The 12,070-nt window shown below is 43.7% G+C and overlaps 2 protein-coding genes across 23 annotated transcripts in view; one reads left to right on the top strand and one right to left on the bottom strand.

Annotated features, from left to right (window-relative positions):
- CARMIL1 (capping protein regulator and myosin 1 linker 1) overlaps window positions 1-12,070 on the bottom strand; it is a 312,491-nt gene that overhangs the window by 196,682 nt on the left and 103,739 nt on the right. The window lies entirely within an intron of this gene.
- Window positions 10,257-12,070, top strand: part of CMAH (cytidine monophospho-N-acetylneuraminic acid hydroxylase) — a 351,661-nt gene continuing 349,847 nt past the window's right edge. For 2 of the 3 annotated variants that reach the window (XM_070244995.1, XM_070244986.1), the window contains exon 1: window positions 10,257-10,406. The gene's annotated coding sequence lies outside the window, so the exon portion shown is untranslated. The remainder of the gene's footprint in view (window positions 10,407-12,070) is intronic. The other variant, XM_070244988.1, reaches the window with a different exon arrangement.

Here is a 12,070-nt window from a genome sequence, read left to right as displayed (position 1 = left end):
TCTCTATGCTAATCACTTGAGAGCTTGTGTCATATTTATGCCTATTGCAAAGCAACAGACACCAATCACAAAAGAAATACAGCATCCTGGAAGAATATTTCATTTGTAACGGTCACAGAGAAACTTGAACAAAACATGAAATAAAAATGACAGGACACCTTTTGACATTATTATACAATGAGCACATCGGTAATTAAGTGATTACAAGGTCCCCTCTGTGAAGTTAATTAATAAGTCTTAAAAACTAATCTCAAAACAGGCACCCAAACAACTGTCATGAGGCAGCATCACTAGCACAAGGCGCCGGCTGGCGTTTCCATCCTTTTACAAGTGGCGCGCTTTAGGAATAAGGTCTCCCACAAGCACTGAGCCATCAGATGACCTGCCTACCTTCTCTTGACCTGCCCTCTTCTCAACAGTCATCACAGGGAGTTTTAGGGGCCACTGACAGGGTACTGACTGGGTCAGTACATTTTTTAAAAAGAAAGGAAAAAACTCCAGAATGTTCACATGGATTCACCTTTTGGGTTAAGAGCAATCTCTTGACCATATGTAGAATGTGATGTTCTAATGATCACTTCTGCCTTCACTCTGGCACCAACAGGGCTCACAATCTGTGGCTGTGCATGCCAACTCCCTTTCTTTAAAAATATTTTAAAGGCAGTGTAAGTACACAGTGTCCTTTGGCAGCTGGACACAGACCAAAATAATGTTTGGAAAGAGACATATCCATGAGGGAGGCCAGGCTTTAAAGGAAGAAGTTCTGTGCTGGCAGGTCCCCATTTCTGGTGGTCAGCTAGGGTCCCCAGAGACACAAGGGCCACTCTGAGAAAGTCTGGAAGCAGATGCGGTTGACCAGGTGAAATCCTCCAAAGCCGACCCAGCCTTTCCCAAGACTATGCCCACTTGCGAGCACAACGTTGTAGCCATATTTTGAAGCCAAAGTGAAAAACTACAACTGCTACCATTCCAAGAATTGTGCCTCTTGCTCTATCAATGCAAATAGAGCCAATAAATGGGCGATGTTCATGCTGAGAATCCCAAAGAACTCAGTCTCCCAGCTTTCCCTCTGGGCTCCAAGATTTGTGGCCATGGAAGTCTTAACAGGGCACAGGTATGGCTTCTAGGAGGTGAAGGGAAAAATCGCACAGGAAAATTCTGATTTATCAGAAAGTGCTTCCAGGTGATGAGTTCTACCTTGGTGTCAGGGATAGCCAGCATTTTGCTTGCCAGGTGACCAAACCTTCCCGTTTGCCTAGAACATTTCCAGTTTTAGCACTGAGAATCCTGCCTCCCAGAAACTGGGACTCTGGGTCACCCTACTTGCTTGGACTCTGGAGTCAGGAAGACAGATTCAGATTCTGGCTCTGCCACTTTCTAGCTGTTGAACCCTGACAGCGATACTTAACTTCTGTATGCCTCAGTTTGCTCAACCGTAAAACAAGAAGATTCCCCTGCAAGACAAATACTGTTGTTTTAAGTAAGATACAAATGTAAATAAAACCCTAGCCAAGCCCGTAGAAGGTCTTTGCCAAATACTAGCTCTTATATCATTATAATGGATGTGACAGCATCTTAAATTTAGATTCCCAAAGTAAGATTAAGTAGTTACACCTATTGGATTTTTAAATAATAGTTTTTGTCAACAGAACAAAACAAACAACAAACCCACAAAGATTCTGAGACATCTCCTAGGCTGAAATTTTCGGTTCAATATAGAGTTTTGACCTTGAAGGAGAAGAATTTGCTTGCAAAGTTAAGAAAGGAGCAGGGGTGGGCGTCAGAAGGAGTATATATGCTTAGCCAAGGAACCTTAATCACAAAGGGGAAGCTATAACTTCCCTCCCACCTCCTCCGGGAGGCCCATTCTTCCACAAGGGTCTTAGCATGCAAACCACATTTTCAACCTCTATAATGAATTTGCTCTCCTTTTCATTGAGATGCAAGCACCAGCCTGGTTCCCTCTGAGGCTTCTCAGTTCAACTTTTAACTTCAACATTTCACTTGGAAACATTTATAAAAATCTTCCCTACTGCTAAGACTCACAGCTTAGCAGAGAAGCCTAAATTTTCTTATGGAGATGAGATATAATGAGGTCGGCTATGGAACCCTCTCCTTGCACACCCTGTTTCACCCTCTTAATAGCTCCACCGCCTAAAGCCTACCACTGCGCAGGCAATCCATAAATTCATGTCCCCTAAAGCCACGTTCTCTCATGCAGATTACCAAGAATGTCTTTCCTTTAAAATTGGGCTCTACACGGCAAACACACAACATAATGGTCTTATACCCCAAAAGTGCTCTCAGATCTGCAAGCTAAATGAATGATGAATGCCACTTAATGCTTTCCCCTCTTCCAAACTCCCAGCTCCAAGTGCATCAGGGACAACATTCTCATTAATCCAAGACACACACTTCAGGGAGGGAGAGAGGCAGGTGGCGAGGACCATTATCACCATTGTGGGAGTTATGAGTGACAGATGCTAAGGGACTTGTGCAAGGTCATCTAGAAAGCTGAGGGAGGAAAAATAAGTCTCTCCTTGGCTCTGAGCCTCATAACATCACACTGTACACAGCTATGACGACCATCACCCTCTCTGGCCAAAGCAGGAGGACGCTTCACTGAAAAAGAATACAAAACAATGCATCATTTTAGTGCAATTTCTGGCCCCAAATCCCTTATAAACCTGGATTACTATACTTCTCAAGCATCTCTCCTACTGTCATTAATAGGTGTGCCCTGGTGAGGGAGCATGGGCTAGTGCAGGATCTGAAAACTACAGCCTGTGGGTCAAATCCAGCCCCGTCTATCTTTATAAATAAAGTTTTATTGGGACACGGCCACGCCCATTTGTTTATCGTCCCTGCCTTCACACAACAAAGACAGAGTTGAGGACATGCAACAGAGATTTTTATGGCTCACAAAGCCTAAAATATTTGCTATCTGGTCCTCTCCAGAAAAAGTTTGCCAACCTCTGGCCTACTGGTTTAGAGGACAAATTCTGGGATCAGGCTGCCTGGGTTTCAACTCAAGCTTCACTATTTACTATCTGTGAGACTTGGGGCAAACCACTTAACCTTCTCTGTGGCTCAGTTCCCTCTTCTGTAAAATGGGAACAATAATCCTACCTATACCACATGGAGTCATGAGGGTTAAATGAGTTAACACATGTAAAGTGCTTTAGAAGAGTGTTGGTGCATGGAAAGAGCTACACAGTGTTTTATATTACGATTTATATTTCAATATTATAATAAAATTATAAGTGTCCACAATAGTATTAAGCTAGGAAGAGAGTTATCTAGATTCAGCCTGGGTTTGGCCTCAAGCTAGCCGAGTGACCTAACTCTGAACAAGTTACTATCTCTGTGGGCCTAAATTTGCCCAAACTTAAAAAAAGGGGGTTGGAACAGGTCTTAAGCTACCTTCCTATACTCTGGGTCCATGATTTAGGCCCACTGAGGGATTCTCCCAGTTCTAGGATTCTGCTACTCTTTGGTTTGTGTGGACTGCTGGCAATGGCAAGCCCCCAGGAAACACTTGCTGAGAGCAATTAATTCCTTCTTGGGTCCCCGCTCCCTGGAATGACAGATGCTCCCTCAATAGGGGGCAAGGAAGCCAGTGGAGTTCGGTTTTCTCTTCAGATGTCTAGTTTCAGGGGAAGTCTTTGTACTCTACCACCTGTGCAAATCCACTTCTTTTCACCTGGTTATTTAGGCCATTATGCAGAAATGAAATGTTTACATACAGCTTGTCAGACACAATTGCTTCATTCTTTCTGCAGTCCCATTATTGCAAGTTGTAAGGCATTATCAAAGCATGAACGAAAACAAACATATCTAATTTTCCCCACAGAGGAATACGTGGCCACTTCAAAACAACATCAATTCTTCTTAATGTCACTACATATCAGATCTTCTTCTCAAAGCACCAGCTGACAAAAAATTCTGGAATCTGCCACATCAATTCTATTATATGACATATTTTTAAAGATAGAATGATGGCATGACCATAATCCCTAGAATGGGGCCACCTCTTAGATTAAAAGTAAAGATGAGTCCAATACATAGCTCCAGTCCCACATAGTCCAGGAAGATTTCACGTTAAGGCACTCATGTGTGACAGAGTTTCTGCCCAGACCTCTCAGCCTGTGGTGACTGGTGAGCAGGGGTCCCACGGGTCTGCATGTGGCATGCTTGGGACGGGACCTCTTCTAGCCATCACTGTCATATTTATGTTTTAAATGAATCCACCAACAGTAGAGTCATAGTCATGCAAGGAGTACAGAAAACATACAAAATGAATCTAAATGTCATATTAGCCCAATTAATTAACAAAGTTTCTCCTGCTTCAAACACAGGGCCAGCCAGTCTCAAGTCACTAGAACCCAACTCTAGCTAAAAATCACACAGCTAAGAAGGATCTGGACATAGATGTACCCAATTCCTTTATTTTACAAATGAGAAAAAAGACCAGGAAGGGTTAAACAATTTATATGCCTTCATTAAGGAACACTCTTTGTTTCAAGCAACAGAATCTTAAGCACAAACAAATTTATTTAAAGGAAATGAGCAGCTCTCATAAAAATAAAAAAAAATAAATAAAAACTAGAGCTCAAGAGGGACAGAAACCAAAGAACAAATCAACTCCTCATGTATGAGAAGCAAAAACTAGTGGGGAGTCCCTCCTGGCTCGCCCTATGGAGTGAATGGACTCCAATCTTTTCATTCACATGACCCCTCTCAAGAGCCAAAATCCAGGGGGGAGAACCCAACATGCCAGGAGCATGGCACCCAACAAAGACCACAGAGAATTACTTGAAAGGAAAGACAAATGACAGTTATGGCTTAGCGACAAAGAACGCTGGCTCTAGAGGCAGAGAGCCTGGGTATGAATTCCCATTAGACCACTCATGACTAGCTGTGTGAACTTGGGCGGGTTACTTAGCCTTTCCATGCTCCAGTCTCCTCCTCTGTAAAAACATGGGGACAATATCACCTACTAAGATAACGTATGTGACATACTCAGAACAAGACCTGGCACATAAAGGAGTCCAATAAACATCCTTGGATAAGTATAATGATAATAATAGCTAACAACTGGCCATCTGGCAGAGTGGGAGCAGGAACTAAGCTCCACTTATCTTTTATCGAAATTCTACTGCTACGGTCCCAGCCCAACCAATACCATTTCAATTTGCCAGCCAATGTTTCCTGGCCTTATATCCTCATCTTCTCAACCAAAGGAGGCACAATGTCACTTCCTTATTCTTCCCCTTTTGTTATATTATCATTTTCATCAAATGAAAAAAGTACACATCTTCTTTCCTACTCTTAGAGTAGATTTATGAAATATTCTTCCACTTTGCATATGGTGGGGGGATGGATTTAGATTTAATATTGTTACGTAAATAATCGGATAGAGAGAGAGTCTTCACTAAATTCAGAGATAAGAAATAGGGATAGAAGGACAAAAGAAGATTTGGAGTGATTATATCAAGGAATCCAGGTATGCACATAATTTACAGGGCTGTAGCCCATTGGTGGGGCTTAAATCAATTCAGTAGAGTTTAACAAGCATGTTCATAAAAAAGCCTAACTGAACTGAAAGTGGAAAAAAGATCAAGTGCATTGCAAGTAGAAACCATAAGCATTGTTTTAGGAAACTCTTGTTTCAGAGACATCAGTGTGCACATGGTGTACATGCAGGACGTGCGTATGTGTGCACATACGTGTGTGTGTAGGGGGGTGCTTCTCAAAATCAATATAAAATGTATTTCTTCTCTGGGTCCAGGATTTGAAAGTTTGATAACCAGTGGCTTATGGCACCATCTGCACCTGTGAAACATGACCCACCATGGGGCTATAGAAGAGGTTGAGGCAGCGTAGTAGGATGAAAAGAACGTGAGCTTTGGAGTCAGACAAACCTCAGAAGAAATCCCAGCTTTGCCATTTTGTGAGCTGAGAGGTCGCAGGCGGGTAACTTTAAATCTCCAGGCTGCAGTAGCCTCACCTCTAAACTGGAGACAATATTTATCCTTGCGTAAGAACTAGAGATAATGTATCAAGTGCTAAACCCATAGCAGACATTAATATAAAAGGAGCCATTATAACTGTCCTCATAGAATATAGCTCTGAAAGTGACCTATAGGGATGAAAAAGTTAGACCTACAGAGACATGTGCAAACTTGCCAATTGGAGAGAAAGCCAAGCCCAGATGCCCCGTCTCCTGGGCACAGCTTTGTTCACAACACACCATCTCCAGGATGTAGCTTAATCTGTGCTTAAGGAAGAGATTATTCCCATGGTAACTACAGCCTACCTGAGAATTGGAAGAGAATTTCATTTCTATGTGGTGATGTAGCGAAACCTGATAAAGAGGAAGAACGGGCGTTGGACTCAGACCAATCTGAATTCACTTGCCAACTCCCCGACTTCATTACCTAACCTCTCTGAATCTTACTTTCCTTACCTGTAAAATGGGTATGGCGTAACCTCTGTGAGACAGTTATGAGGATTAAATGGGATAACTTGTAAAAACTCTAGCACTCTCTTGACACTCTTAACTTTATTCACAAGTGACACTAACACCTGGCTCAAAATTTTTCTATGCCCCCCTCCACTTCTGTCATCAGGGGTCAGTAATGACTCCGCTCACACAAGGGCACTGGACTCTGGAGAGGTACTGGAGTTGCACTGCCAAAGTTTGAACCTTACTCCACCACTCACAAGCATGGGCGATTTAGAGAAAGGCCTCTCTGTGCCTCACTTTCCTCATTTGTAAAATAAGCGATCATAATACGTACTCATTGTGGGCTATCGAGAGGATTAAACAACATAATATACACAAGGTGCTTAGAACACTGTTGCCATCACTGTCGTGCATGCTGAGAGACTCAATAATCAGGTGGACTTCCCATTCTTTCACCTCCTGGTCCACTCTGTCATTCTCCAGGCCATGTCATCTGTTGCTTAAAACTGCAACACCTCCAGGATTTCTAATGCAGGCACCCCACTCTCTGACTACAACCTTCCAATGTCTCCTCAAAGTGTACTCCATGGGCCAAAAGAGTAGGCATCACTCAGGAACTTGTCAGAAATGCAGAACCTGAGGCCGCCCCCACCCCGACCTGCTGTAACAGAATCTGTACTTTAATAAGATCCCCAGGTGATTTACATACACATTACAGTAAGAGGCTTGTGTTCCCCCACTCAGCTACCCACCACCACACTATTTCTTGCCCCCTGACACTGCGGGGTCACTAACCATTCTACATTCTCCCTCTCCATCAGCCCTAGCCTGCCTTCATCCCACTGAAATCTCACCTCCATTGTTAATATCTTCAGCCTGTGTGTTCTTGTCCTTTCATTACGCCTACAGAAAAAAACCTCAACCCTGGATGAACCCACCTAGCCGCCTATTCTGTGTTTGCGGTGGTAGCTGCCAAGGACAGCTGGAGAACTGATCTAACCCAGCAAGCTGATTCCACACTTCCTTCATCTGGGAAAACGACTCTGCCTCCTACTTCACCGAATAAACAGAAATGATGAGAATGCTATCACTGACCCTCCCACTCCAAACCTCCACACCTGCCTGGCCCTGCGCCTGCATCCCACCTCTCCTATATTTTTAGTTGTATGTCCTTCTAGTTGTGGCATGTGGGATGCTGCCTCAGCATGGCCTGATAAGCAGTGCCACATCCGTGCCCAGGATCTGAACCAGTGAAACCCTGAGCCACCAAAGCGGAGCACACGAACTTAACCACTCGGCCAAGGGGCCGACCCTCCACCTCTCTTTCTGAAGTGCTGGAGGAAAATGCCCATCCCTTCACCTGCGCTCTAGATTATATTCCGCCCACCATTGCAGGAACCTTAAGTGACTGACTACGCCTTCCCTTCGACTACGCCTTCCCTTCCATAGCTAAATGTCCAAACATAGAGATACAAGATCTACAGCTAGATCTTAAATTCTACAGACTTCTTGCGGCTCCAGCTAACTCCCTCCTTCCTCTGAGCCCACCTTCTCCAAAAAGGATCTGCACTTGATGTCTTCATTTTCCTGCCTCAAATTCTCTCCTCTACTGTTCAAAATTGGCTTCTGACCCCATAACTCCACTGAAATTACTCCTGAGGTCCCAATCACCTCCTTGTTGCTAAATCCCTTGTATAGTTTTCAGCATTTCCCAACTAGATTATGCCTTAGCATTGGGCACAGCTCACTTAGATTTCACAGCTGAACTAGATCTCTCCTTAGCATTGGCTCAAACCTTCATGCTTGGAATTCTCTTTTCCACAGGTTTTCCATCCACCTCTCTGGTCATGCCTAGTTGCACGTCCATTCCCCACTCCCTCCTGCCTTCCATTCTCTCCCATGACTTCAATGGACCCCAGATGACTCCCAAGTTCATGCATAGCCCAGACCTCTCTAGGATCATCAGATCTATTCATCTATGTCCACTTGGATGTCTCTCTGACCCTTAAACTCAGCATGTCCTTGACTAAACTTGTGATCTTTCTTCCAGAATCTGTTCCTCCTCCAAGAGTTTGAGCTCAATAATGGGCATGGCCATCCACACAGTTTGTGAAGCCAGAAATCAGGCATTGTCACTTTTACTCCCTATCTCCATCCTTCAGCAAGTTTACATGGTCTAAACATTTCTTAAATCCAGTCACTTCCTCCATCTTGACTACAATGACTCTATTCCAAGCCACGATCATCTCGCTCCTGCACCACTTGCAATAGCCTCCTAACAGATCCACTCTTGCCTCACCAAATCAACTGTCTATACAGGATCTTGAAGTGATCTTCTAAAAACCCAAACATTATCATATCGCTTCTCTGCTCAAGCTCTTCAGTGGCTCTGTATGACTACCCTGGTCCCTGCCCGGACTTGCAGCCTCACTTCACTCCCTCTTCTCCCCACTGGCCTCCCATTCTAGCCACACTGGCCTTCTGATGGTCCTTTAAGTGAAGGGCTCCTGAGCCGCCCTCTGCTTCAAATGCTCTCCCCTTCCCCTTCCTTTCTTTACCTTTACCTGGATCACACCTATCATCTTTCAGATCCCAACCTAGAAGACTTCCTGAAGAAAGCCCAGACTACAGCAAGTCTTCCTATCACATGCTCTCACAGTATTTGCACTTTCCCTTAGTAATACCTATCCCAATTTTAATTATCTGTGGAATTATATATTTAATATCCACCTGCCCCACCAGACTGTAAGGTGCCTGGGAGCAGGGGCCACATCTGTCCTACTCAAAGGTATATTTCCCAGTGTCTGGCACAAAATAGGTACTCAGATATCTGTTGAATGAATGAATGCAATAAGTTTTATTGTTCTTTCTCGTCCCCTTTTCAGCTGTGAAAATTCAGTCTCTTAGAATAAAAAGTTGCTATAGTCTGTGAACCTGATTATAAAAATTCCGTTACACCTGTTTATTCCTGTTGCTTATCACATAATTGACATCTATCCTATGTATTAGTCATATTGAATAAGGAAAGTACCTGAAAATCTGTTGTTTGCAGCTCACCTCGACCCACTTCAAATAGATCTACTAGTTAATTCCCAACTCACCTGCCAAAATGAAGAGACACGGAACAAGATAACCTCGAGAGGACACATAGAAAAGTGCCAAGTGCTGACATCCCTGTCTTTGGCCTACTGTGTTCAGAGAACTTCTGCACTCACTAATTCATTAGAGAAAGGCAGGGTTCCAGTTCTAGTCTTCTGCAACTCCCCACAGGCTGGGAATGTCACTTCTAGCCATGGATGCAGGGTAAGCAAAATCCCCTTTAATGAATGATTTCAGATATACTATGGCTTTCTATATCTTGATTTTGCCCTTGATTGTACCAACAGGGCAACAGAGTTAAAGCCACAAAACTGAACAATTTACAAAGGATGGGTCTGGGTACTGAAGAGGTGGATATTATATAAAATACAGAAATAATGTCATTTTAGTGACAATTAATAGACAATTTAAACAGAAGGAAACCTATCTTTAAAAACCAGGGCATATTGAAAAGACATGCCAAAGAGAGGAAACATTTTTTTTTTTTTTTTTTAAAGAGCCTGTCTTTCTTTCTTGAAGCTTCAGATAAATGAGATTGGCTATGTGGAGAAGTGTTTTGCTCAGGGAACATAGAAACATCATTCATCTGCTAAAAGAATTCCACGTTAGCATTTTTCCAAACCGTACAAAGTTTCAAGATAAAGTGAAATTTGGGGGCAGAGCTTTTTAAGCCACACCCAGCCTTCCTACAATAGGAGGAAGTGAAGAGTTGTTGACAACTTTAGGCATAAATTCCACCGCTGCTGTCCCCTTTAATGTAGAAATTAACAACTCAGGCTCTCTGCGCAGCCGCACCTCCTCCTCTCTGCCTCAGTGGGAACCAGCAAATCAGCAAACCGTAAGTGACCCCTCTATCTTTATTGCTACAGACCATGCCCAAGCCTTCCCCTCTGCCCCACTATGCCAGAAACAGGTCGGGTGCCCCAGTCTGGCATCAATCACTTCCTAACATGGGGCTGGGAACTCTGTGCTTCTCTATTTCTAAAAGTCATTGCCTCCCTTCCCAAGGCAGCAAACTATGAAGGTTGGGTCCTTCACCCATGGCCCCTGCTCTCTCAAAACAAACACATACCCATGGCAGCTCAGCTCCAAAACCAAGAGGGTCCTTCTTCTGCCATCTTTGAGTGGGCTGGCAGGACAGCAAAGGACTGGCTGGTCTGCAAAAGGACCAGCCAAACCTGGAGCCTCACTTTCTTTTTGAAGTTATCCACATACAACCCCGGGAGCCCTGGTTCAAACGCCCCTCTATGCAGCTCTTCAAGAGTGGGAAGGAGGGCCAGCCCCATGGCCGAGTGGTTAAGTTCTCGAGCTCCACTTGCGTGGCCGAGGGTTTTGCCGGTTTGGATCCTAGGCGTGGACATGGTACCGCTCATCAAGCCATGCTGAGGTGGCATCCCACATACACAACTAGAAGGACACACAACCAAAAATACAGAACTATGTACCAGGGGGCTTTGGGGGAAAAACATCTTTAAAAAAAAAAAAAAAAAAAAACAGTGGGAAGGTGAGGAACCAAGGCATCTTGTAGAGCCAGGCAGAAAGCAGAGTAATCTTCCAGAGGAAGTAGGTAGTGGCAGGATTATGCTAGAAGATGTGTCTTTGTTTTTCTCTTGCTAAAATGAATTTCAATTGGATTAGCACTCTTTGGTTCCAAAAAATATAATTCTCTTTCAAATGCACTCGTCCTATCATATTTTTTTTCTTGTAGCATTTATCATAATTGCCATTAAAGATTTGAGTAATTATTTCTTTCATTCATTCATTTATTTATTCATTCATTTAAATAATTATTGAGTGCCTACCTTGTGCTAAACACTAAGGATAAAAAGACAGAAAGCTCTGCCTTCAAGCCACTTATATTCTACTGGGAGGAGACAGACTACACGCAAATAAATAAGTTCAACATGTGGTATACCAGATGGAGATAAGTGCTATGGAGAAAAATATAGCAGGGAGAGGAAACAGCGATTGCTCTGTGGGATTGGGGGAAGGGTGATGGGTAGATAGCATCTTTAAATAGTTTGGCGAGACCTCTTTATGAAGTGATGTTGAAAAAGGTCTAAAGGAAAAGAAGGAATGAGCCATATGAATATCTGTCGGACCCTAGAGTGATCCAGGCAGAGGGAACAGCAAATGCAAAGGCCCTGAGGCAAGAATATGCCTGCAGTTATCGAAGGATAAATAAGAGCCTACTGTGCTTGCAGAGAGTCAGCAGGGGTGAAGTCAGAGGGGTGATGAGGTGGGGGTGAGGGAGGCTGTGAGATCTGTGAGGGCTTATAGGCTACTGTCCACACTTTAGCTTTTACTTGGAATAAAAAGGTAAGCCACTGGAGGATTTTGAGCACAAGAGGGATGTGACCTGACATTAAAATGATCTCTCTGGCTGCCATGCTGAGAACACACTGAAAAGCGGGTGAGAGGGCAAGAGTGAAAGCAGGGAACCAGTCAGGAGGCAGCTGCAATAATTCGCAAGAGACATGATGATGGTTGGGACCGTAGTGG

This window comes from Equus caballus, chromosome 20 (genome assembly GCF_041296265.1).
Source record: "Equus caballus isolate H_3958 breed thoroughbred chromosome 20, TB-T2T, whole genome shotgun sequence".
In the NCBI taxonomy this organism is placed as follows: domain Eukaryota; kingdom Metazoa; phylum Chordata; class Mammalia; order Perissodactyla; family Equidae; genus Equus; species Equus caballus.
The sequence above is the reverse complement of the archived record's forward strand: the minus strand, read 5'-3'. Positions and strand labels throughout refer to the sequence as shown.